The 27,462-nt window shown below is 37.6% G+C and overlaps 1 long non-coding RNA gene across 2 annotated transcripts; it reads left to right on the top strand.

The window, feature by feature from the left end:
* Positions 1-780: 780 nt before the first annotated feature.
* Positions 781-2,943, top strand: LOC134637242 (uncharacterized). 2 transcript variants are annotated; one of them, XR_010095090.1, is made up of 4 exons: positions 781-1,075; positions 1,918-1,966; positions 2,135-2,197; positions 2,597-2,943. It is a non-coding gene; the product is annotated as an uncharacterized LOC134637242 (long non-coding RNA). The 2 variants fall into 2 exon arrangements; XR_010095089.1 differs by lacking the exon at positions 781-1,075 and having other exon boundaries at positions 1,706-1,966.
* The last annotated feature ends 24,519 nt before the right edge of the window (positions 2,944-27,462 follow it).

Here is a 27,462-nt window from a genome sequence, read left to right as displayed (position 1 = left end):
CACTCAAAGCTGTTTTCAGTCTAAATAAGCTTAAATATTCTTGTAAAACATGCTGTTACTTAATGTGCCACAAAACCTGAGATAGCCAATCTGGCTGGCTGTATTTTAAGAACCAAGGATTTGTATCCATGGGAGCCAACTATCAAAGGAAAAAAGGCATTTATACAATCAGTGCATCTTCTGCCAGTGTGAACATTTCACTCCTGCATATAATTACACACATTTCCTTTTTCAAACAATAGCCTAAGTTATCATCATTATAATCTGGTCATACTCTGCTCACTCCTTCATTATGCATACACTGGTAGAAGTAAGTAGAATAATTGTTGGTAATTTAATTGAGTAATCTTAACTCACTCCATTGTGCTAAAGCCCGAGTGAGAGAAATAAAAAATGAAAGATCCTCAACGTTTTTTTTTCACCCTGCTCATTATGCGTATTTTAAAACAATTTGCAATTCAAGGCCACACAAAGTGCTGGTGAGATGGAGACGAGGTAGGTGCTTGGGCTTCAAAGGATGCTGCAAGAGAATGACCCCGTACTCCACTTCTAGGGTCATCACCCCTGATGAGAGTGAGGAAGATGCAATTAAAAGAATTTAAAAACAATGTGTAACCAGACATTGTGGTGCTTATTATCCCAAGGTACCTTGCAAAATCAGTGACCCAAACTGAGGCTCTCATCAATTAAAATATCAGGGTAACCCTTTCACAGTAGTGTATTACACTGTAAAATGTAATATTGTGTTTAATTAAAAATATTAAATAGGCTGAACTCAATTTTTATCAATTTGTTATTAGAACTCAATTTAAATAAGTTACCAGTACTTTTTATGCAAAAATGCTGATAAACTCGATTAATTTGAGTTGTCCTAATTTAGAAAAACTAAGTAAGCTGGAAGTTTTGCTTCTCAGGGCGGAAGGATGAAAGATGTGTTTTGAAAATGCCACGTGACTGCCGTTCTCCTCCCTCCCGGATCAGTCCGCATGTTCATGGCGCCAGCATTTGTTATGGAATATATTGAGCAAACCTGGAGATATTATTGTTGTCATTGCTGTGGATCTTTACTGACTTGGTGAGTAAATGTTTACTCTTATTCAAACTGATTTTGTGGCTTCTCTTAGTTTAGCACCAGGTTTATAATCTTGCTAGCTAGTTAGTGTTAGCCTAGCGTTGCTGCTGCCGCTGGGCTCATGTTACTTAAAAATTAACACCACAGCCTTAAAAACCTTACATAAAACTACGTCGGTGAATTTTTTTGTTGATTGTTTGAAATAAATAAGTGAGATAAGAGCCCAGACAAAATTCTTTGGGAGGTGCAGCCGTTAGGGGTGGGGTGGGTGTGGGTGTGGGGGGTGGATAACGGAGCTCTCCGAAAACGTGGAAGCACTTTTGCAAATATGTGATATTTTGATAAATTAAGTAGATATTTGAGCATTATACAGCTACATTCTCGCCTGAAAATATCTTAAAAGGTTATTTTGTGACCCAGAAAGGGTCTGGTGAAAAAGAGGATCGCATTTGTCGGCCACGGTTGTCGGAGCCTGTGCGTACTTGTAAGCGCGGCAATGGCGGAGGAGCACTGCTGAAAAACGTATTACTTTTTCTGGGTCACAAAATAAACTTTTAAGATATTTTCAGGCAAGAATGTAGCTGTGTGAATTTCAAATATCTGCTCGATTTATCAAGACATCACATATTTGCAAAAATGCTCCGACGTTTTCGGAGACGTCTATTTTTTCATGCTTTGTGGCAGCTTTAGAACATCTGTGGCATCTATTAATGTCAAATCTAGCCTTTATTTAACAACATAAGCGAACTCTATGTTACAGTGATTGCACAGCCATTAAGGATCAAATCAGTTTCTGAAATATGTTCTGTTTTTTCTCCCTCTGCTTGCTTCTTACTGTCTTTGAGGCTCGGGACCAGCACTCCTGTTGTTGGACAGAAAGACATCAACTCAGTGGTAAGTATTTTGGTTTTCCAATATATTAGCAACTGTCAGTGACATTTATATTAATCAGGCTGAACTTTAATCATACTTTAGATCAGCCTGTCTTACTTATTGTTTTGTTTGTGCTTTGGTTTGGGGAAGTTGTTTCTTTACTGATCTTTTCCTGTCTTCTGTTATTAGACTTGAGATATGACTGCACTGTGCTGTTGCTGTGACTCCAGTTAATTCTGCAAGACATGCTGTGTAAGTAAACAAACAACAACAGTTTGGTCTGCACTTCTTGAAAGATCACATCCCCCAAACTTAGTTTAGAGGGTCTACACTGTATATAGTGAAGTCTGCAAGTTTTCTAACAGCAAAATTTGTTTTGTGCCCAAAATCATTTTGCACATCATTAGAATGAAAGTTATTGCCCATGTTTGCATAGACCTTTTTAAAATGATGCTTTCATGACAATATTGTGTGTTGTGTGGTGGTCACGGCTATCCAGACTGACAATTTGGGACATTGAATGTCACCTCTCCGGCGGGGAGGGAGCCTGAGATTGTCTAAATTGGAGTCTGTTTTATACCAAATGCAGAAAAAATGTTTTAAGAAAGCAATTAAGTTCATGTTCCAAAAAATATGATTGTTTGCTTGCAGGACACCAGGAGAGATGAGTCCCCCGTCACAGATGGTGTGGTCAGTGAAGATGGTCGCCTGCAGGTTCAAGCTCATTGCATCTCCAACCCACATCCACTGCCACTGTACTTAAGGGAAGTTAAAGACTTTCTTCTGCACTTACATTTGGATCACCTCGATCCATGATAGTCATTCAGGCAGTAATACCTGGACTGGAAACAAGCCATCCTTAAAATATTACAACATTCCAGCTCCTGTGTTGGAATGAAAAACGAATGTGTTGTTTAAATTAGAGACTGCACTTGTGACAGAACAATAAATATTTTATGTTGATTATATAAATAGTGTAAGTACAAAACAAACTTGTGGTAGGCCTAAACTTATAGACTTTGTTTCGTTGTAAGATTATAACAGTGATGGCAATATCATTTTTATTCAGCAGAACAGTGTCCAGTATGTTGGCTGTTGTACTTTGTTGTGTTTGAAAATAAAAGTTGTGCTCATTTTAACATCATTACAAAAGTGTTGTTAATTATTTTTAATGATATTCATGGTACCACAAATTGTTTTTTCATTTAGTTGAACTTGAAATGTTTGTCAGTAGGTAAACAATTAGTATTGTCAGAAAGTCAGAAATATCAAGTTATTCTTAATACTGCAGACTTGCAATGTATAAGTTGTCCTAACAGTCATCCTAAGTAAGCTTTACTTAGTTTTTTTGAGGCAACGAGTTTCCATAATTTTTTTGAGTTCTGGGAACTAACACGGCTGTGTACATTTTGAGTAGGGTGTACTCAAAATGAGTAAGTTGCCCTAACTTGGTCATCTTACGTAAACTTGATCCAATTTTTTTGAGTTCTGGGAACAAATGAGCTTGTACAGAGTACTCAAAATAAATACGTTGTCCTAACTTAGTCATTTTTAGCTAAGCTTTACTCAATTTTTTTGAGGCAACGAGTTTCCATAATTTTTTTGAGTTCTGGGAACTAATTAGATTTTACAGTGTATTGTATTGTAATATTTTGTAAATTTTCTTTTGTGTTCACTATAAATTTTAGAAGTCATTAAAACCATTTTCTTGCCTTCATCATCAAACATACACTATATCGCTCTGCGCATTATGATTGCATTGCTGGAAACCTAAAAAGGAATTTTGACATATTAGTTCATACACATTAAACTGATTAGGTCAACTTTCCCCAAAAAAAGCACACATGGAGATACAAGATTTTTCATTTTTAATTTTGCATTAGACTTCCAAAGAATTAACAATTTAAATGATTTTGTCTCAGTAAGAGGCCATATGTGCATTTGCTCTTAGAATTCATGACAATCACTCGTAGTATTAATAACCAGTTGCTATCAAATTACAGTTTGCTGCAAAACCCATTATTTCTGTCCTCATATTAAATGTGATATCTGTCTGTACAACTCATGTCAGAGTCACTTTGGCGGAACAGTGATGTATTTATTTTTAGGGGATGTGAGCTTTCTCTCTCTCGCTCCCTTACTGTGTCTGTCATCCTTGCTCTCTCTCATAAAGTTATTGCTGAAACAAATGCAATCAAAATGTCATTGCAGGAATGAAAAGGAGCTGTTTAAAAATGCATCAGGAACCCGCCACAGAGGGTTCATTAATTCTGCTCAGGCTGTGTTGCGCAGTCGTGCTGAAAGCACTACTCTGAGACCCTATCCTCCGACACTCCCTTATCTTTATGGTGTAATTTCCCATTTAGCAAGTTAGCACCTAGGGAGAGCACAGTGTTGCTGGTCTAATTGGGCAAATGAGAACACAATACCAAACAAGCTCACTTACGTACTTTGTTTACAGATCCATTTGAACCCATGTGACAAAGCGGAATTACTAAGGACCCCATACAAGAGCCTTATCTTAAACTTTTATTTCACTACACAAATAGTTTGACAATGCATTGCAAATGAACATCTTTACACTTACAGAAATTATCAAAATCCTTCCCCTTAAAATGTTTAATTTTTTAAAATTCATTGGTGTAGTATGACCATATTTTGTCAAGCCCATCAGGAAAGATCGATGGACAGTTCAGGATAGTTTGAAGAAACTATTCATAAAAGTAAATGAGCAGATTTGTTGCCATCCACATTTTCTTATTCACAGTATCAACTTCTCATCTCTAAAGTGATAGAAAAGGAATTAGCATACACACCATCAATAACTGAAGTCGGCAGTGTCACTTCATGTGATGGATAACAAAGGACTGGTGGCATGCTTCTGCAGATACTCAATTCAGACTGCCTTTGTGCCTACAGGCTACATTTGAATAAGCGAGATTAGCACAAACATGCATACATACTTGTGTATGTATTTTACATGAAGAAACGTACACCAGAAGACACAAAAAAACACACACAAACTACAGTAATTTGGAAAAGCCTCGAGTACTCACCGCTTTCTTTGTTTTTGCTTCCAAGGAGCCGGAGTGTTTTGTCTTTTTTCTTTTTGTTCAATAGCTCTCCTCGTCAACATGTATGAAGGACATCAGGAAAGAGATATAACAGTGTGTGTCTAAAGCCATTTGTTAAACACGATGGAGGCTCTGTCATGGTTTAGGGCTGCATTTCACCCAGTAATGTTGGGGGGGGGGACTCAAGACTTTTGCAAAGTACCGAAACTCAAACACACAAGCAATGCAGTCCCTATAAACCCAGGAGCTATAATAAAACTATACTGCAATTGTAAAAAATCATTCCTAAAGTTGCACAAGAAAACAAGAACACACAGACAGCTGGATAATATGGTACTGTAGCGCTATTAGATTGGATTGCTGGTGGGTAAATTAGGCACACCTTTGTCACAAAGAGCTGATTCAGGCTGATTCAGATTCTGACAATGGCACAAGCAATCCCCCATGTCATAATTTCCTGCCGAGGCATCTGTACTGCATGTTTTTGCAATCAAGTCGAAAGTATGTGTTTACTTTTGCATACCTTTTCATGTGCACATGTGCACAGTTACTTATGTCTGAGCCTCCATCTGAATGAACATCATAGACTGGACATTTTGAACGGGTACATTTGTCTGATAAAGACATGTAGAGGAAGAGAAGAACAGACAAAACCTACTAGTGATCATACCCACACAATTTTTAGCAGCTGACTTATGGCCTGGCCCCTACCTGATGCCTCGACCAATCGGTCAGTCACAGCCTTTGCACGGACAACTGAGAGCAAATCCATACAAGCTCACACAATCTACCATCCCTACCCTTTCACCATGCTGTGGTTCCATGGCTTTCAATCTATGGTAAGTGTAAAACACATTCATGTTGGCAAAGAGTGAGAATGAAGCTATGACAGCTATACTTTGTATGTACGCACATATTTCACAAATAATTTCTATGCTATTTTCTATGACATATTTTTAATATGTTTTGTGATATATGTATTAAACCTTGCTTGTTTTAAACAGTGCATCAAAGTAACTATTTTTAACATGCATTTTCTAAATCTTTTACTAATACGTACAAAGGAGAAATCTCTTCTAAACTAAATCAAATCTAAATTCAAGTCTCATTATTTACAATTTTTAAAAGGTGATTGTAAAATTGAAAGAAAAAAATCTTATTCTTCAAATGATTTTGTTGTGGTGAATTTTAAATAAATCTGTCACTTTAATTACTGTAACATAATAGAGAATGGTGCTTTTTTTTTAAAAAAACATTTTTTTTTATCTAATGAAGAAGAATACATTTCAAATTAGTTGCCAATGGCAAGGTCAAACTGAAACTTATTTGCCTTGATTTTTGGATGCTATTAATTTTCATCACACATGTTTTAAACCATATCACATCAGATAAATGGAGGAAAGGTGTAACAAAAGCACTGTTGCATTACTACTACATAGTTTTTGCTTTATTTGTCTTTTTATCTGCAGTGTAGAAGTTGTTGATGCCTTGCCCTCTGTTTGCTACATGTTGTTTTTCTATCAAACTCAGTTAAAGAGGCCAGAATCAACTTACCTGAATAATTAAAAACGTTCTTTGGAAAAAAATGTTTTGACTCCATTGTTTGGAATTCATTTTAACATAGATAATTTTGTTTTGTGCATTATTTATACTGTGGTATTTCTATCAGATGAAAAGAAGCTTTAACCGATCAGTGGCATGCAAGTAATATACAACTTTGCTCTCGCATTGATAGAATGTACTTACATGCACATGCAGCAGCACACTCTCACAGTTCACAAGTGTCTGTATTGTGGTAGCTCCTATTTTCTCTATCAGACTTTTCAGGAAACAAATGTGGCCTTTAGCGAACACAAGCAAAGCCCAGCTGTGGCTGGAAGATACTATCAACTCTGTGTCTCCTTTTTTCACTTGAACGAGAGTGATAGAAATGAGAAACTGCAGTATGTATTAGTGCATAAAAAATGTGGCAAGCTCTTTCTGTGGTTGGTGTCAGTAACGCACAAGTCAAAAGCTATGCGTGCTAGATGTTATCGCTGAAAGCAGGCAGTGTTAAGTGGAAGAAAATTATGGCTTCTATTGTTTGGAGACTTGCTGAGGTTTATGTCAGATATGCAACAGTCAAATGCTGCTGATCACATGCTAGACGTGAAGAACATAAAAGGCATGCTTACAAAAAAAAAAAAAAACATTTGGGGAAGTGATGAAAAGGATACCAGCAAGTGTTTAGATGAGACAACAACATATATTCAAATTCAACCATGTTCAGAAGATAGTTCATACAAATGTAATTGTAAGGAGTAAAGTTTATTTATAATGAAAAGATGTTCAAACTTTGTGATTCAAATGTGTTCTGATTCTAACTCAAGACGACTGTTGATCTATTTAAGGGTCGAAAAGCTGTTTCTTCAAATGACACACTTTCAAGAAGGAGAAGAAAACACCCAATATCAAAAGAGGAAAACGCAAAACTGAGACAAAATTCAAACAAATTTATTTCAGCTATGGCATGTTGAAAATAAACACTGACATGTTAAATTATTAAAAGCTCTTGCATATTCAGAATGATAATTCAGAGAGTAGCACGGTGTGAATTGCAATAACAAAATGTGCGTAAAGTGAATTATGTATAATAAAATTTGTTTTTGTATAACAAATGAACAACATTTCTCTATTTCTGTCCCGCCATCAGATTCAATTAGTGAGAGAAAATCATCTTCACAAGTTTTGTTTCTGGTAAGCATTGTTTTGTTTTTTACTTTGTTCTTTGAGCTCTATGAAGAGATCAGTCACACATATTTACATGACAAGTCTCTCTGTGTACTGCTTTGAGATGGGTTTGCTACAGCACTGTACTGTTGTAGCAAACTGGGTGCATGTATTCCACCATAGTTTTCTGCATGTCTGTATATGCAGTTTACTGTAGCATACTTTTAGCTGTTTCTCAGATAATGAATTAAATTATTTAGAACCTCAATAATCAAAATTTGAAAGTGTGACTGACTGCACATATCTGCTTATTATATAGTTGGATTAATATTACAAGGACCTCAGTTATCTGTACAAAGCAGAATAATGCAGAGTGTAGCTTAAGTAGTATATGCAACTTAGACGCGTTACTTTAAATGTAATCATATAATTATAAACAAAAAATACACTTTGTCATCTACATATATTGCAAACTTGGAAGTGCTCACACACATGGTCCCCAGGGTTATGTGTAAACCACACACAGGTCTACATTTGCAGGTTGTTATTTTTGTGAGTACCATTGCAAAAATAACAGCCCACTGTGAACACTTGTCTTCCCCAGCCATTTCCAACTGTTAACCTAATCTTTATGATTATTGCAATGGCTTTAGCAGCAGGCCATTTCTGTCAGCAGACAGCAGTTCTCACTGTAGGGGATACTCCACACACGTGCACTAAGCCTTCAATCAGTGGGAAGACAGACAATCGGAGTTTTCCATATTTTGCATGGCGTTTTTGTATCATTAGATTATTTTGAGTGGACAGACAGAAAAGACAGGTGAAAGAGTGAGGAACAACAGGAGAGGAGATTACCCATGACAGGTTATGATGAGCTTGCTTAGAAATAACATATATTATGTAGTAACAACAATAAAAACCTGCGATTTGGATAGTATGGTGGTTTAGAGGTCAGCACTCTTGCCTCTCAAGATACCTGGTTCGAAACCTCACTAGGGCCTTTCTGTGTGGAGTTTCACTTTGTACCTGCCTGAGTACTCTGGGTTGCGCCAACAGTTCAAAGAGATGTGAATTAAGCTAATTGGTGACTATAATTTTGCCATGAATGAGATGTAGATGAAGTGTTTAAAATGTATGAAACAAAGTACTGTTTGAACATCTGTTGCAGTCTAAAGACATTCAAATTTTACATTAACTTTCTATATATATGTTTTTTATTTGTTTTCCATGTTTGTTAACCATAGAATGAATTTTACCATTTACCATTTACAGAAACACTCATAAACGTCTAAAAAAACAATGTACTAGCAGAAAATTCTTCTTGTTCTTCCTTTTTTTTGTTCAACAGATTTTTTGTTTATTTTTTAAATATATTTGACTCATCATGCACTGAGTAGATAAAAAATAATAATTTCTTATGAAAAACAAGTTTTTGAGCATTTAAACCACCCATGTTTCAGTAGAAACAATGAACGAATAGTAAATCTGCATGGTTACATGAAACACTTATCTCAGCACTCAAAGCAAAATTTCTCTAGTTCCCACACATCAGTAAAAGCAATAATGTAACCATCTGAGAAATGTTTGTTCTTACTAATTATGTTCGGCAGTGGGTCTAACTCTCTGTTTGCTTATCTCTGTGATTACCACATGAGGTGTCACACTAAAAGAATTTCAGCCCAAGGCCAATGACCTGTGAGGCCCTTAAAGTACCAGGCAGCACTGCAGGAAATCACTGAAGATGGTTCCTGCAGAATTTAGTGAGATAATACGCCCCCTCCCACTGAATATCCCTCACAACAAACATCAGACGTGGGCTAAAACTAAAAGATGGCTGATAAGGTTATTAGCAGTTCACACTTGGAACAAAGGTTGACACACACAGCTAAGATCAATAGCAGATGTTAGCAGGTAGTCTTAAATAGTTTTATGGTACAAATACCCCCTGTCAGGATGGACTAATGCAAAACAAATTTTCTTTATAGCACAAATACAAGTGTTTGTGTGAATGAGCTTGAGCTCCTGCTGGGAAATTTAGCAACCTTAATGCAACTCCAATAAATTTATGAAAAGGGGAAATGAAGTTGTTAGACTGGCAACTAAATACCCTTGTGTTTGCATATACCTTTGCACACTGTAATGTTTTCTGCTCATCATCACAGTGTCTTCACAGTGACAGCACTCAGTCAGGCATCAGCTTGCATTAACCAAAGTTTAACGTCATTCAAGAGCGCAAGATGACCTACTGAGAACATACACGGGTAAATCTGTAGCAATACAGCGCTTATTACTGTTCCCCCTCAGGCAAATACCTTTTGCTTAAGCCCCACGCAGGGGAACATTTTGTTTTATTACCTTGCAAGATAAGTCGTGAGTGAGGACAGGGGGAGGGCTGCTAAAAGAGAGAGTGAGCAAAAAAGAGAGGGGTGGGGGCTCTTAAGTATCTGGGGAATTAAAATATTCCAGCTCATCATATCAGTGTCTTAGTTCTTGGTTTTCATGTGGGGTGCACGTAATTATTACAGCATTTTAAAATTGAGCCAAGAAGAAAGATGAGTTCAAGTGCAAATTAATTTCAGATTACCACAACAAAGACAATCAATTTTCAATGAGGACGCCAGCAAAATGCTCTCGAAAGGGCCCGAGGTCTCCTACATACACACACATACGCACCCACACATAGAAAAGGACTAAACTAATAGCTCAAACAATTTGTGAAAAAAGCCCTGCTTAAATTACACTTAAGATCTAAAGCAGCGTACATGCTTACCTGGTACAGTCTTTAACTCTCTTTTTCCTCTGCCTTTCTCCTCCCCTACCCTCATCTGACACTCCCTCAATAGCCATCCCTCCCTCATTCCACTACCACCACCCAATGTCTCCTCTTTTACAGTTGTCTCACTCATTAGGAGTCCTATCACCAGTGTACCACTAGACCTCATTAAGGCAGCCTGAAAGCACAAGTGTACCTCTGACTTTAAACGTCAAAGTAAAAAAGGAGCAGGTGGTGGGGGAAATTAGGGATGAAGAGTCAGCCTGGCCTGGCTGAGTAACACAAGGTAAAGAGAGGAATTGCCCATCTTAGATCTTTTCATTGGGCTAATTTTCTTGATAAACTCTGAGCCTAACATTTTCAGCAGAGTTTAAAGGAGAGGAGAAAGGTTAGCCATATACAGTGCAAACAATAAAAAGTGGTCTTTGTCCTCATGGTAAAGTCAAATTTTTATTTTTTGCACAGTTTAACCCCTAGTTTAGTATAAGAATGATCAGCTGATTTTATTTATAACTGGATTTAAAGTAACCCTTTCAAAATGGCACTAATTACTCACTGGAGAGGATTAAGAGCTATGAAATTGGCTTCAGAAATAGCATGCAAAAGACTTCACATAAAAACATTTGTTTGTTTCAACTTGTATTGATTACTAATCTCAGGGGCCCAGAAATGTGATACTCAACAGTATTAAATCTATGTACATATACACTTATTCAGCAGTAGGCTAATTTCAAGCAGTTTGTATATCCCGTTTAACTACCAGTTTAATAACAAACTTATTTATTTATTGAAATAGAAAAGTAAACCTACAATATATATATATGCTGGCAAGAGTGCTAACCACTAAGATGAGAACAGTGCACTGTTGGAATGCTACTATGCAAGTAACCCCAGCAGAAGGGCTTACATGAATCTTTGATATCCAGCATCCAGATTGATGGTGATCTAAGAGCACACCACAGCAACCTCCCTAAACAAGGTGCAGTAACCATCACAGTGGTAGACATCCAAGAGAAGGTCTCCAGTATGAAGAGTTGGACAGCATCATACCCTGACATGCCTACATGCCTACTGGCTGAAGAAGCTGACTGCACTCCACAAAGAGCGATATCTATCTATCTATCTATCTATCTATATATATATATATATATATATATATATATATATGTGTGTGTGTGTGTGTGTTTGTGTGTGTGTGTGTATTCATGGGTAACAAAATTAATTGTTTAATTAATAATAACAGACTTGTATATTTGTCAGAAACATAGGTGACTATGGCAACATGGTGCACTATAATGATGCTTTAGTAACAGAATAAGCACTGCAATTTCACTCCAGCCATTAGTTACAATGTTATGATTCGCCAGTTAGTAAAAAATGCAGTGCCAGTAAAACCAGGCACTCACCAGTGGTATAAACTTCACATTTCATGTGATTTACTGGCATTTTTCACAAACTAACAAAATTGCAAAATTGTTCATGAGTTTGGCCTCCTCATTAAGTATAGAAGGAGGAAAAACAGTAACTCACTTCAGACAGGAAACAAGTTTAGAGTTAAGAGCACTCTCACGACTTTGATACAATAATACTTCAGATGGTAGAGATGATTTTGTCTCTTTCAGATCAACTCTTGTGTTTATTTCAACACATAAGATTTAAAATGTTTCCGTTTTTTCATGCCTTATTTTTCATTTTAAGAACAGTCGAAAGCCTGTCTACTTTTTGACATCAGAGTAAAGACATCACAAATACAATTTATCAGATTATTTAGAACACATCCTGGACACTAATAAATTACATTATTATTAATAATCAAGGCCAATTTTATTATTATTGGCTCATTCATAGCTCATTCATTTACCGCCTCAGGCTAGATATCATTTTAAGATAACATCATCAGGATGAGTAACAATTACTGTGACAGGAGCTTGACTTTGAATCAAAGACTGTGTAAATTTAACTGTTTAGTTCTGCCTTTCCAAATACTTCTTTTACGATCCCCTTTGCTTCACCAGCTTTCCTCAACTTACAATACACCCTTGCTGTGAAAAGAGGTTATCCACACTCCTGTCAAGCTGGCTCAAGCCCCACAGTCCTCCAACTATACCCCTTACTTTCCACAATCCCTTCCCCTCTCTGTCTGTCTTTGCTTCCTGCTCTCACTCCACTCCGCACTCATACCTTGACCCCTCACACCTCCTTTCCCTTCCTCTCTCACAACCTCCACCATTCATCCCTCTATCTATCCATCAACGCACCCTGACTAGAAAGGCCTAAGCATTTCTCCCATCCTGCATGCTTTTCCTTAGGGAACCTGTTGTAGAGTTGAGAGCTGAATGGCTCCTAACGCTGAAGGGGAAAAAAAGAAGTCAAGCCTCATTAGATTCTCATTACCTTTGCATACTGAAAGCAGCAGAGATTTTTTTTTTTCTCTATAAAATTGCAGCTTCTGAGCTCCCTGGGAATTGCACTGAACACCCCTCCCCACTTTCACCACCCTCCCCCCATGTCCCAATTCTACTATCAAGCAACACCCCCTCCAATATTCCCTCTTTCCTTCTATCCTCTTCCGCCCTTCCTATATAATGACTATGCGACACAGACTACAGACTGACTTAGTGAAGGGAATTAAAGTTTTATTTCAATTCCAGTTGCACAATAAATCCCATCATTAGAATAGTCTCTTAAAGTTTAACATCTCTTGAGCTGCTCTCCTCCAGAGTCCATTAGATTGTTCCTTTAACAGCAAGTATCAAGTTTTAAAAGTCCATCATGTCTTATTGGAGGCATGTAAAAATATCACATTTTAGATCTGTTTCTCAAACAGTCAGTCTCATCTTCCACCTCCTCCCTCCAATACACTAACAGACACACACAGGCATTATCACATCCCAGGTGATCGAGTCTATGTGTGTGACTATGAATGAATTCATGACCCCTTGATATGAGCAGACTGAGCCCTCTAAACTTCCAGTCAGATTTTTAGCTCTCATACCAAGGCAGAAAAAAAAGACAGACATGATCATGTTTGACACGTCACATCATGATAATAACCTTGAGATTTACTTCAAGTAAACTTAGAGCTTTACTCAAACAATTTACCTTATTTTACTTTAAGTAGCAGCATTGAGTTGGTGACTATGCAGTTAAGACTTACTTATGCAGTTGAGAGTTGGTAATTTTTTTTCTTTACTCCTAATTCTGTTAAGAACAATTTAGAACAATTTAACATTTGACAGTTGTGCTTTGCTGCAACTGGTCAAGAAAAGCATGCAGTTTTCAAATGTAAATAACTGTAAATTTTTATATATATATAAATAACAACATAGGTGGTTCATTTGACTAGAGATTCCTTTAAAAAACTATAATCTAAAATCCAATGAGATGAAAGTTGGATACCCAATCTTGCAGTTGCTTCTCTGTTGCTAAGACATACAGTAAGAAGAGTATGTGAAATTATCAGGACCCACGCAACGTTCAGGTGACAGTTTGCAATGGTTTTGATTTCGATGTCGGGTCAGTCAGCTTTCCAGCTGATTTCCACTCCACACTCATCTCTCCCCTCAGGTCCCAGGATCACTGAAAAGGGGAGCTCATGATTACTAAGTGACAGCAACTGCCCTACTGGCCACCCTGGCGCTGCCCCTTGAGCCTGCTGCACCACCTCTCCACTGCAGCAGAGCCAGAGACCACACCCCTGCCACAGAGTTGTACGGAAACAAATAGGATAAAAAGCCAAGAAAATGAGAGAAAACAGAAAAACAACAGTTGAGTAATTCTTAACTAGGCAGTCAGGCTGATAGTTAGATGGTTAATTTGGTTACGGTTCTTCATGGCATATCACAATAAATTTATCCCCTGACAGTTCAAGACCACCTTTTATTAACCCTCCCATAATCCCTCATGGATTAGTGGTTATAGACAAACATAGAGTTTGGTTACATAGACTGAAGCTTTCTGGCTAACAATCTTTGGCTTAGTATACATATATCATATATGAAACAATATTTTCAGTGCATTTTATTATTTATTATTAATAACATCTTCAGTGTTAAGCACATTCAAGTTGCATTTTTTATTTTTGTGGTAAATATTGTTTTTTTTTCATGAGATGTGATTATATGTCTGCCATAAGTATTTACAAACTCTTGCTTTACTGGATGAGTATTAAACATCCCACACTGCAGTATATTAAAGTATTAAACATTTTTCCTTAAATCATACAAAAGATACCTTATAATATTTTTATTATCTCGTTCTGAAACTACTCTGTCAAAACAACAAACTTGAAATGGGATCTCTGTTCTGTTTGCTGCACTTCTTTGTAAACACCCCCCCAGAATCCTGATCAGTCCCACATGCTAGGGTCACACGGATAGTGCAGTTACTTACAATGTAAGTACGTGAAACACAAATTAAATGTAATTTCTTCAACATGTTCTAATGCAGTGCTTAACAGTACTTAACTTCTCTTCTCTTCGGTTAGTGGATTAAAGAGAAGAAAGTATTCTTCTTCTTTATATATCACAAAACTTTTATGTTTTCTTTTAGTGGATTGTATTTTCTTATTATTCAATAAACATTGGGGGTGTTCTTACCTTCACATTTATATCAGTGCCTGGAACCCAGTGAACCACAACCTATCTGGTAACAAATGAAGAGAGAGGGCTAGGTGATTAATGAAGTGGTCCACGATAGTAAACTGACTCTGATAACAGTTTCTCTTGCAAATAATAAATTACAAACCTAAAATTCTTCTAGGAAAAATAATAGGGAGGTATGAGGGTATATGAGGAAAACGTTCAAGAGGGAGATTGGAGAAGTGTGTGTGTGTCTGTTTTGTGTGTTAATGTCTGTGGGTGTAAGGAAAGGGAGGTTGCAGGGGGAAATAAAGGGATACATTGCAGTCATGCTGTTTAAACACAGGTGAACACACACTAAAAATGATTAAAAAATAAATAAATAAGTAGTCATAGTTCCCCTGCACCTCTTTCCTCTTCAGAATTTTATTCCTTCCATTTTTTAAATCAAGGATTTTGCATCCAGAGCTGATAGTCAAAAAATACAATAGGTCCAATGCCATATTTGCTCCACATTGTGCTGTGAAAACACATTTGTTGGGCTCCCCCAGCTGTAATTTAAAGAATTTTATTTTTGCTGTTCTCAGATTGCAGTATCTACTCTGAAGTTCAATTTCATGCAACTTGTTTTATAGCATTTCCTCAAAGAGGCTACAATAGAAACATAAAAACTGAACTTAGAAGTTGCACTGTATATTTTCACAATGAAAATAGTGTAAATTTAAGCAGATCTTAAAATTAGGTAAATACAGCTTCAGATGAACAAAAAACTTGACACATTTCACCTGACATTATTCATATATTTGTTTATATTATTTATGGTTTTTTAATTGCTAAAATAAAGAAGCAATGTGTGAAAAATGAAGAATGACCTTATTGCTTCCATAGGACTTAGTACAGTGAGAAGGAACCAGATGTTGGTTGATAAATACAACAATGCACTTGATGAATGATCAGCAGTAACTACCTCTATAAAAGCAGAAGTTTTGGCAGTTTGCTGTATTCAGGTGTGTTAATCCAATGCCAATGAGGAAAGATGTCAACAATGATCTTAAAGGAGTAACTGCTGCTGTTCATCAATCTACGAATGGTTATAAAGTCATTTACACACAATTTGAAGTTCATCTTTCTACAGTAAGAAGGACTAACAAATTGAAAACATTCAAGACTCTTGGCAGTCTTCCTAGAAGTTGATGTCCCAGGAACATCACCCTAAGGTCAGAGAAACATCAAAAAACTAAGAGATATATCTGACTCTATGGGCCTCTGTTAATAGGGTAACTATTAAAGCTCATGGCAGAAAGAAAAGGCCTTAACAATTAAGGCTTGTTTGGAAGGAATGCAAGGAGAACCCTCCTTGTCTCTAAAAAGAACTTTGCAGCATAGCTTAGCTTGCTTATCTTTGCAAAATTGCATCTGATTAAACCACAAGACTTCTGAAAAAATGTCCTTTAGCCAGACAAAACCAAGCTGGAGTTGTTTGGCCATAATGCATAGTGGCAGATTTTGAGAAATCACACATATCAGTACAAAAATGTAATCCTAACTGTGTTACTATGAGGTGGTGGTGGAGAGGTGATGATTCAGACTTGTTTTGAAGCCACGGGATCTTAAGTCAACCGTGAACTCTTAAGTCTTGCAACAGGGCAATGATCTCAAGCATAGCAGCAAAGGAACAAAAGAATGGCTGAAAAAAAGAATCAAGGTATTGCAATGGCGCAGGACAAAAATCAGCTGTATTTTTTTAAATCATTTTTAAGACCTGGCTGGAATATTTCTTATTATATCCTAACATGTAAAACCTTAGAACCGAAAGAGGTGTGAAGAAGTCTAAGTTTAAATTGCATCTCACATTGAATATTGGACACAAATTGTTGGGTTGCAAATCTTTTCCATATTTGGTTGAAATATTATGCCATCTGTGATTATTTAATTTAATTTTATGAAATTGGATGAGCTTGTGTTGCCATCTTATTGTAGGCAGGTTGAATCTAAAAAAAGGAATGCTCAATCTTCAAATTGGATTTTAAAAAAAGAAGAAAATAAAAACCTGTCTATTTTGCAGCTGGATGAATTAATTTAGTTTAAAGGTGTTTGTGTGATGGTACTGACCCTGCGGAACAAAAACAGAACAGAACAGACAAACAGTGAAGTGTGAAAGATGGTAAAGACACAGAGAGAAACAGATGGAGGATGGAGAAAAGGCAAATAAAGGCAGATTTTGGACTATGATTGGAAAAAGAAGCAACTCAGACAGCATCACCTTGGGCCCTGGGCCCAAACCCCTGCAGCACACAAGACCTCAGTAACCAGAGGAAGTTGCCAGGCCCACAGAAGCCTTGGAGGTAATTAATCATTTTAACCTGAAGCCTGTCAAGATACCACTCTGTCTCACTCCCTTTGCTGATTTCCCTGTCAATTATATGTCCAGACAATTCGACAACCTCTCACTCTGTCTTCTTGCCTTTCTCTTACTCCAAACTGCCATCTGTAATTGTTTAAAAAAGTTACTTTGAACCTTCAACATTTTTGACTGCTGAGTGTTTAGCTTAGTTTCAGGTTGCTTCTGCGATTGAGGGTTTGAAGATCTTTTTTTTTTTTAATGAACCCAAATACAACATGTAAGAAAAAGAAATGGATGAAATTAGCAGTCTGCACTCTTATGACAATGAAATAAATAATCCATTAAAAAAGAGGAAGTGTTACACTTGCTATCTGTTCTATGTAGCTTCACTTCCACAAGCATACCAATTACTTTTTTTTTTTTTTAGCATGCAGTGTTTTGTAAGTTACATTGGCTCCTCAGTGAGAACTGGATATTGTAAGTTTTAAATGTTAATTTCCGCTCCACCCTTCCATGAGAAGTATTTTTTCTGGAATACTGCACAAATCTCAATCATCCCAATTCCTGTAACTCCTGTGCTGGTCCCTGACAGCTTGCCCAGTGCTGTTGTGTGACCTAGAGGGCTGGTCCCCAGTGGTAGTCTCCTGTCTCCCAATTACAGCTAACAGACTTACTCAAAACCTGCCTCGCCGCTTCCATATTCTCTCTTTCACTTTTCATTGCTGTGTGGTTCTGTGTGTGGTATGAGCTTTTTCTTCTTCTTCTTTTTTCTCTATCCTTTTCACTCTCTTGTTCTCTGTTCTCCCACCATCTCTCCTTCTCTTCCTCCATCCTCTATGCCTACATCCCTCCTTGTCCTCCAGGGACCGAGTGCAGTACTAGTGCTGCCGCTATGCTTGCCAAGAACAGATGTCCAAGAAATACCAACCCAGTGAGAGAAAAGTAGTGAGAAAGAGAGAGGAAGCACATGGAGGCAGATTAGGTGAACCGTAGGATCTTCTGGTGCCGTCTGGAAATGTGGGACTTCATTCAGAGATTTGAAAACCTGTGTTGTTAAGCTTATGGTTTTTGTGTTCCTACAACATTTGGGATTATTATTATAAAATATTATTATTATTATTATTATTATTAATATTATTGTTGTTGTTATTATTATTATTCACAAACAGATTCTAAAAGATAACCAGATTTGTATTTCTTTTAAACTTTTGAGTACATGTAACTTTAATAGAGACAAACATTTTTTTTCTTCTTCTTCTTCTTTTCCCCCAAAGTTTTGATAAAAGACATTCAGGATATATTAATATGTAGGATAATTTCTTTCTGGTATCATCTGATATTTGAGAAAAAAGTATGAGAGTTGGTAATTATGTACCTGCTAGGTTTGTTTAAAGTACACTGTTTGAAATAGGGATCAATTGGATCAATCAATGAATTTACAAAAATACATCCTGCTAATCTAACATAACTTGTAAGGAAGGAAAGAAGACTTCTAAATGTGCTTTTAAAGTGATGAAATGCAAATCCACCCTGTATGATGCTAACTTATAAGATAAATCTGCATTCACTTGTGTGATGTATCCACAAGTGGCACATGAGTGAATCCAGTGCCAAGGATTTCTTGCTTGGCAGTTTGGTTTCTCCGACCTTGTGGCTTTTTCTTGAATCTCTTCCGCTTAACCTTGCATGGATGACAGGAGACATGAGTGAAAGAAAGCAAGGAGGCCTATTAACATAACGTATAGCCCATTTCACATTGGCCTTGTCGAGCCAGTGTTTTGGTAGCTGTCGTGAATATGTGACTCCGATAGCAATGTGTCATATTTCTTGCAAGCTCTACCTGGGCACCTCCACTGGAGTATTTGCAGTGGTGAGAACAACCAGTGTGGACCTTCTCCTGTTGTTGTGTTATATTTATTATAAAAACAGAGTACCTATTTTTCCTGGTACTGTTTTGAATTCATGTGCAAAAACAGCCTTAGCTTAAATTACATTTTCTTTGTGTTTCCAAGAATATGTGTGTTACCAGGGATACGAGTGAGCATTAAACCTTTGCCCCATATTCAAATATGTCCATGTTTTCCTTACCTTCATTTATACACTTTTATTTCAAGTGAGCTAAGTCTAATCTTGGAAACTGTTTTTCTGCCACATTTCATAATATATGTTTATACTTGTAACGTACAACCTTGTGACCCTCTGAAAGGAAACTAAATATAAATGGGTTTAAATTTAAGAAACGGGGAATGAAGTGATAAAACCGCAACCTGGAGAAAAGAGTAGAATGTAAAATTAGTGAGAGAGAAAACACACATAAAGGAAAAAAAAATGTGCCTGGTGTGGAACAAACCAGTGACCCAAGTAACCTGAGTTCCTCCCAGCAGATTATCATGGGCACTGTGTGATTAAGGCCAGCCTTATTAGCATAATGATTTCCCATCCTCCCTATTCTCTCCTTCTATCCTGCCATCCATCCTTCCTTCCCTGCTTTCCTCTTTTTCTGGGCCCCGTGTTGTTAGCCACCAGCTCCCAGTGCTCCTCAAGTACTTTAAGCTTGTTAATAATCATTATGGGTGTGCAGTGAAGTGGGGGAAAGGAATAATTACCTCACCTGAGCCAAACCAAATTAACCCCTTTTCATTTTTTTTCTCCTCTTTGACTGTTGTCAGTTACCCATTCCATATCCCCACCCACCCATTTGCACATGTGCACACACACAGACATAGCATTCACCTGGGACCTATTAGGGCTGTCTGTTATTAAGTGCTGAAATAATAAGTGCTTGCACACACCATTTGCTATTTGGTAGCAGAGGTACCTGTTTGGATTATATCTAAAGGGTGCTGTTTCACAAAGAAGGAGCCAAGCTGAGTAAAACCAAAACATGCTTTTTGTCCATGGTGAAGAGTTATATATACACACCCATGCACGGGTGTGTATAATATATATATTTATATATATTTTCAACTCTTAGTTCACATTGAACGTGCAAATTCTGTCACCCTCAAATACGTCATTAAATGCATTTAAACCATGCTTTTTCATGTTGTTCAGGTCATTCACAGCATGACAGTCAGTAACAAGTCAACCAATTTATACAATTTTCTAAACTTTTTTTTCCAGTATTTTGTTCATAATAAATCCAATTTCCTCCTCTCAGCAGAGGGTAGACTAAAGACATATGTCTGTAATATTATAGCCTGATGCTCAAATAGAGATAGATTAGGGGCCATAAGAAATGAAAAATGTTTAAATTGTTAAGGGAGAGGGCTGATATTTTCCATATTTCACTCTGCGTATATCAAAATGACATAATCTTAAATGGGAGGAAACAGAAGCGAAAGCTCAGTACATATTTCTCATTTGAGTCAGCTGAGAAGTCAAGGGGTGTAATATAAGGCTTGCTTAACTGCATTAAGAATGTGAATAGAAAACAGATGTTGCCCTTTTTCCTATGTCAAAATGTTCGGCATTTCTGTACTCGAACAAGTGAAAATCAGTGATGCTGGGTAAATGGCTTCCAAAAACCCCAGATTATACCCAAATAGGAGCATAAACCTGATTAGCACCTTGTCTTCCGTGTTATATTTGTGTACTATTATACCTTTATTTTTACAATAGCAGTGAGGCAGTGCCCCTACCTACCATTGTAGTCTTGAGACAGGGTACTTATTTATACAGTTATGCTGTTAGGGGAGAAATTTGTTCTTTAATGTAACAGTACAGAATTGACCTTTTAAAAATTGCCTGAAAACAAGCTAAGTAACTATGAAGCTTGTTAGAATATCTGTAAATTCTTAACACTTACTTCATTAGTGAAAAATCCAGACAGCATTATCTAGATATAAAAGAATGAGACACGTTATGTGGCAGAGCTCAAAGTATATTGAATCTATTCATATGTACATTACAAACATGAGCTTTGTTTATGAAACAGAAGCTATTAAAGAGTTTGAAAACCCCCTAGAGCCCCCATCACTGCTTAGTTTTGCAAGACAAAACATAAGCTCCTGAAATGATCTCCACTAAATGCCTATAAGCAAATTAAACATGGGTGTCTCCGCTGCTCATCAATGACAGCATTCATGGGAGGGATATGTAATGAAAGACTTGGAGTACAGGGGGATAACGCTACAAGCACAGCCATCATCACTCAGGTGTGTGGCTGAGATGAAGGATCAAAGGCAGACTCTGCCACTGGCATGCCTCTGCTGTGCTGCCGGCCCTGCTGCCAAAAAATCACTAGGTTTATTTCAGGGGAGATAAAGTAAGGATTAAGAATAAACAAATGCTTGAACTCACAACATCATTTACACAAGAAACAACAAGCTGGAGATGTGGGAGGCCTTCTGTACTTCAATTTGAGTACTCAGTCTGAGGGAGAAGGTTGGTGTGAAAAGGCCTGAAGAGACGCTGACATTGCATTCAAAGAGCGCGTTTTTTTATTGTTGATCCATTAAAACCTGCTGAGATGTAAAGGTATGAACAAGGTTTGCTGTTGAGACAGTTTCCTGGTAGAAGATGATGCTCACTGATTAACTTAAATTCTTTATTTGTCATTTTATAAATCAAGGTTCAGATCTCCTTAGAAATTTAGTGATTATGTGATGGTAATCAGATTCTGTGTTTTTCTTTTGACAAAGAGGAGTGTGCATTTGTTTGTTACCATTACTATAAATACAGTATGTCTATATAGTTGTTAGGTTAAAGGATGTTGACACATGCAGCTATGCAAGTCACGATTAACCCCCATAACCAGTTAACCACTCTTTAGACTCATTCCCTGGTCCCTTTCCATCTCTTCATCCAAGCAGTAGCATGTTGTTTCACAGGCACAAGCCCGTGTTTTGTTTTGTTTTCCCCTCTCTTTGTTTTTAATTGCTACCGTGGAGGTCAATTAATTTCACTTCCCCCCCACTCTCTATCTGCAGCCCACACAGCTGCGGCACAGTGTGTTTGTTAGCCCATCTCCTTCCAAGCCCTAATGCCACATCACTTCAAATGGATTAATCGAGCCACTTTGTTGTTTAATCTCGCCTCGGCAGAACTAGTGGGTGGGTGGTTTAGGGGGTGGGTGTGTGTGGGAGTGGTGTGATCAGAGATGCACAGGCTTGTCTGTCTTTGTCGTGGACAGACATACTGACGGGCAGACAAATGATTGCGCAGGCAGAGGAACGGAAGGACAGAGGGACCGAATGATTGGCAGAAACAGGCGCTGAGGAAGACAAGAAATGCAGATGAGGTGACATTACTGATAGACACATCGAAAATGTAAAAAAAAAAAAAGGACAAATAGCTGCAAACTTGTCTGAATAGTCATATTTTTTTATGTAAAGTTGTCAGTAATTTTTCAGTGTTATGAAGCTGCTCATCTCATATCAGTTTGTACAAAACATTAAATTACATCTAGAAGAACACAAATTCATGCGGGCCTGATGAAACATCCACTAACAATCAAAGGCCTGCAAACACGCGATGCCAAACGCTGTTTCTTTCGACACACATCCACACATGCACGTACACACACACACACACACACACAGAAGCACAATTAAAGGTCCTGTTTGATGTTTTGATGCTTTCATGTTCCTGATGACAATTTCATCGAGAAGGAGGGAGGTTGCATGGTTCGAACCTCCTGGCTACGAGTGGACAGACATTCGCAACAAGAAAAAAAAAACGACACGGTGCCACCCTGACAACACACAGTCAGAAGCACACACAAACCACATGTACACACATATGTACACAGCCAGCCTTCCAGCTACCAGCATTGCTTTTTTCCCCCCCTCTCTCTTCTGATCTGCTGAGTCAGCCCAAGCCCCCTTAAGATGTTTTGCCTTTACTAGATATCAGAGAGTGCAGAAGAAGAGAGAATGTGATGGGAAAAATAGAGTACAAAAAGGACAGATATTGGTCTGGGGACAGTCAACAGACCTTTGTGATCTTTTAATTTTTTTTCTCTTAATTTTGTTTTCCACCCTGTTGGTTGGGTTGAAGCGGCAGGGTGTCTATGACAGTTTGCATGCATGATTTAAAAGTTGTTTAAGCTTTATATGCATGAAAAATTGCCCAAATCAGTCTTATTTGAGGCAAATCTTTTCTTATGGCATTTGTAAACTGTAAATTGTAAAGGAAAAAAACAGGCCTATAAGGCTTATTTGATTATTCATCAGATTAAAAATGTACAAGCTTGAAAACAAAGGTAAGATCACAATTTTAGCAATATTTAGGTGTTTTTAGGTGCTTTGCATTTATGATCAGCTTACTGACAAAACAGTCATTTGAAAGGCAAAATACACGGTGTATCTTTCATATGAATGCTAATCATGTTGTTTACCCCTCATTCTGCATTTTATGAGCATCCTACTCAAAATGAGGACAGAGCCTGTTTGGGTGACCTCAGCAGAATAAGTCTGATTGAAATATAGGTGGTATATTTTATACGTGCGTGGATGTGCACGTGGAAGTACATGCTAGACAAAAGGAACACAGACACACTGTGGTTTCCTCTGCTCTAAACGATGGGCTTTAGGGGAAGCAGTGAATAAACGGTTTTCAGTTAGCCCCGAATCAGAAGTTCCTTTGCTGATAAGGAGAGCCAGAGAGCTGATGAAGAGGGCAGGTGAGAGAGAGAGCGTGAGAGAGAGAGAGGGAAAGACAGAGAAAGAATTGAGGGGCCAGTGTGGTTTTCTGCCAAGGTGACAGTTGAGTAATATCAGTGTTGCTATTACAAGAATCAACACCACCAACATCTAAAATCAGGTCAGAAAAGCGTCTCAAGATGCAGATAACTATGGAAAACAAGATAACTTCTGTTTGTTGTTTTTTCCATTGTACATCGTAAACGTGCTTTTAAACCCAATGACAATTTTCCACAACGTAAATAAATTTATGGATATCAAAACTGGAAAAAAATGGTATAGCCTATCTGCATAGGCATTCTACATTTTTAGAAAGGAAAAACAAGGAAAGAAAAAAAATCAATTACATAAAGAAAAGGAAAAATGTGCAGCCCTCTCATCTGCTGGCGGATAATCCTTTATTACATGAAAACCAATGCTCAAATTACCAAATAGCCCCCTATAAAGCACCATAACTTTATAATCTGTTCATAATTAGCATTTCAATTATCCTACACATTAATGTTCGACCTTCAAGAACTCTGACCTGCCTCTAATTGGTGCTCATATCCAATCATTGCAGTATATGAAACTAGCCATGACCAAACAAATGGACCTCAGGTACAGCTAATTTCTGGAGCAATTATCTTTTCATGTTGAGAGATTTAGCTGATTATCTGCACAATTTCACACAGTTTTTTTTCTCAGTGTGATTCTAAATGGCATTACATTATAAAAATATATTTTTAATCACTTTTTAAAGCCTGCACAGAGCACGTTCAGATGGTATAAGTCTTAATGCCTGATCGTGTGGAAATTTTTTAAATGCCTGTCCACTCAAGTACATAAAACCATGAAAAGACCTGATATATTTTACCACAGAGAATTTTGAAGACATGAAAGACTTTTGACCAGTAAAAACAGTGGGCACTTGGCATTTTTAAACAGTTATTAAGCCTCTTTTTTGGAGATTTCAAAGAGTAATTCATATGTATCCATTGCTATACTGAATCCAAAGAGATAAAGGTCAACTTATGGCTGAAAACTGATTTTCTCAAAATGACAAGAAAAAGTTCTTATGCTGCTTGAATGCACCTAGGTGCTGTGTTCAAGTGGGCTGAGACATCATTTAACATTTTCTAATTGAATGCTGTCTTTAATAACGAAAAGATATAATAGTTTATGCTCAAGCGTGAAAGGTGGCCAGATGGTATAATTAAATTCAATGTACATCGAGTTATTATAAACATCCTTTGAGCAGGCAACTGAAAACAATGATTATAAGGTAAGTCATTGAGGAAATTACTATAGCATATAGGAAGCTCCTTGTGTGGTCCAAAGTCACTTCGTGTAATGTCCCCATTAAAACCAGGGACAGAAAAGCACAATGACAGTTTTAAAAGCGGGCATAAACAGTGATTAGATGCAGGTGTATTGTAAGTGCTCTTTACACCTTGATGAAGGCAGTGGCACGGGGAAAAACGGCAGTTGTTGGTTAACCAGCATTAGGAGAAAAATGGTTGGTATCAATGACAGAACAGTTTACATATCAAAGAGTTTTCATACCGTCGTATTCCCCTTCAGCTGCGCGCTGTGCTGTGTGCTTCTTAGTGTTACCAGATATGTTGACGACGTCAGTGTGATTCCCCCTCCATAAACAAGGCCTTTAATTCACAGATTTTGTATAATGAGAACATTAATTGTAATGCTTTAAACCACTAAGGCTTTTGATAGCTAATCTTATCAATGCTGCACAACATAGGGTTTATCAAATGAATGCATTTCCTGTGGTGGGTCTAGCAAAGGGGGTTGGTGGGGGGGATACTGGATTATTAAATATAAAGGCAGTCTGAGGAAATGTAAAAGTTAAGAGGGAAAATAAAAAGGCAGGGGAAAAATAAGCTAATATGACAGAAGTAGGTCTGAATTCTGATTGCTGTGCTGGTTTCTGAGTTGCAGGGGTCAGATCAGGTCACCTTGGTTTACTGGTGTGCAACTATCCAAAAAAAAAAAAAAAAAACCCTACACAACATCAAAACCAAAAATGTAAAATACATTAATTCAATTTACAAGAGAGCAAAACTTAAAGCAAAACAAAAAGAGCATACTAAAAAACAAATAAGTGAAAAGAAAATTGCACTTATTTTCATTTTGCGTATAAGACATTTTACCGAGCTTTTTAAGAAGGTTTATTCTATGAATTCTATGAAGGTGGACTGAGAGAAAGAAATTGTGTGTGTGTGTGTGTGTGTGTGTGCGAGTGTGTGGTGGTGGTGGGGGGTGGGGAGGGGGGATTCACCTCTTAAAGAGATCACTTCAAAAAATGCATCCTCATAAATTGTCATCCCATCCGCTGCTCGTCCAATGTGTATTTTTCTGATGCATGAGAGGCCATATTCAAATTAAGGAGGGGAAGACCTTTCACACACACGGCGAGCTATAATGGGGGAAAGCTTAGCATAACTTCTGTCTGATTTCCAATGCAAATATTAGCAGTCAAGTTCAGTGTGTGGTTGCAGATTATAGTTTATCCCTCTCACACACCACAGAGTTCTTTTACGCTCTGGAAACATTTTTGCTTATCAGTGCAATGCAACGATCAACTCTCCTCATATCCTCTCAGTCCCTTGGAGACTTCAAGAGGGATGGGGGGTGGGTGGGTGTGGGAGGAACAGACGATGATGAAGCGGGCGGGGGTAGGTGGTGGTGGTGGCAGCAAGGGTTGGGGGGGGGGGGGGGGGGGGAGTGTAGCAGAATTAGAGGAGATGAAGTGGGGGAAAGAGAATTATCAACATTCAAATGTAGTCAGATCCACCCCAAACTTTAGCCACAACCCATGATTATTATTTTTTTTCTTCTTGTCTGAATCCTTAGCGCTCAAATCCTTAAATTAAACATCTTAATTGCTGTAAGCCTTACTATCAAATAGGGAATTACAAAGAACTCAGAGGATTCTGCAGCCCCTCTTTCCCCAAACTCCCCCTCTCCACTCCTAATAACATATCACATACTATTGTTTATGTAATTACGCTGCTTGAGATGCTCCAGCAACATCCCTCCCAATCTCCCCCTGCTCTTCTTGTGTTTGTAATAGTATAAAAGCAGCATGACTGATGAGTTCTCACATCAAACAATAGATGGAAAATAGCACAGATAATTCTATTAGCTTATACAGTTTACTCACTCGGTTGTTTGATATGTTTGAAGCATACCCATTTATGAATATTATCTTTTTCTCCCTTTTACTCAAGTAATGCTCAATTCATGTCTGACACAAGCACTAGTGTCACTTCCTAACATGAAATTGGTTAGAAGAAACCTATTGTTTAACTACACTCACTAGTTAGTTTATTCATTCTAGTTTGGACCCAATTTTGCTTTGAGAACTGCTTTAATTCTTCATGGAGTAGATTC

This window comes from Pelmatolapia mariae, linkage group LG10_11 (assembly GCF_036321145.2).
Source record: "Pelmatolapia mariae isolate MD_Pm_ZW linkage group LG10_11, Pm_UMD_F_2, whole genome shotgun sequence".
NCBI lineage: Eukaryota > Metazoa > Chordata > Actinopteri > Cichliformes > Cichlidae > Pelmatolapia > Pelmatolapia mariae.
The sequence above is the reverse complement of the archived record's forward strand: the minus strand, read 5'-3'. Positions and strand labels throughout refer to the sequence as shown.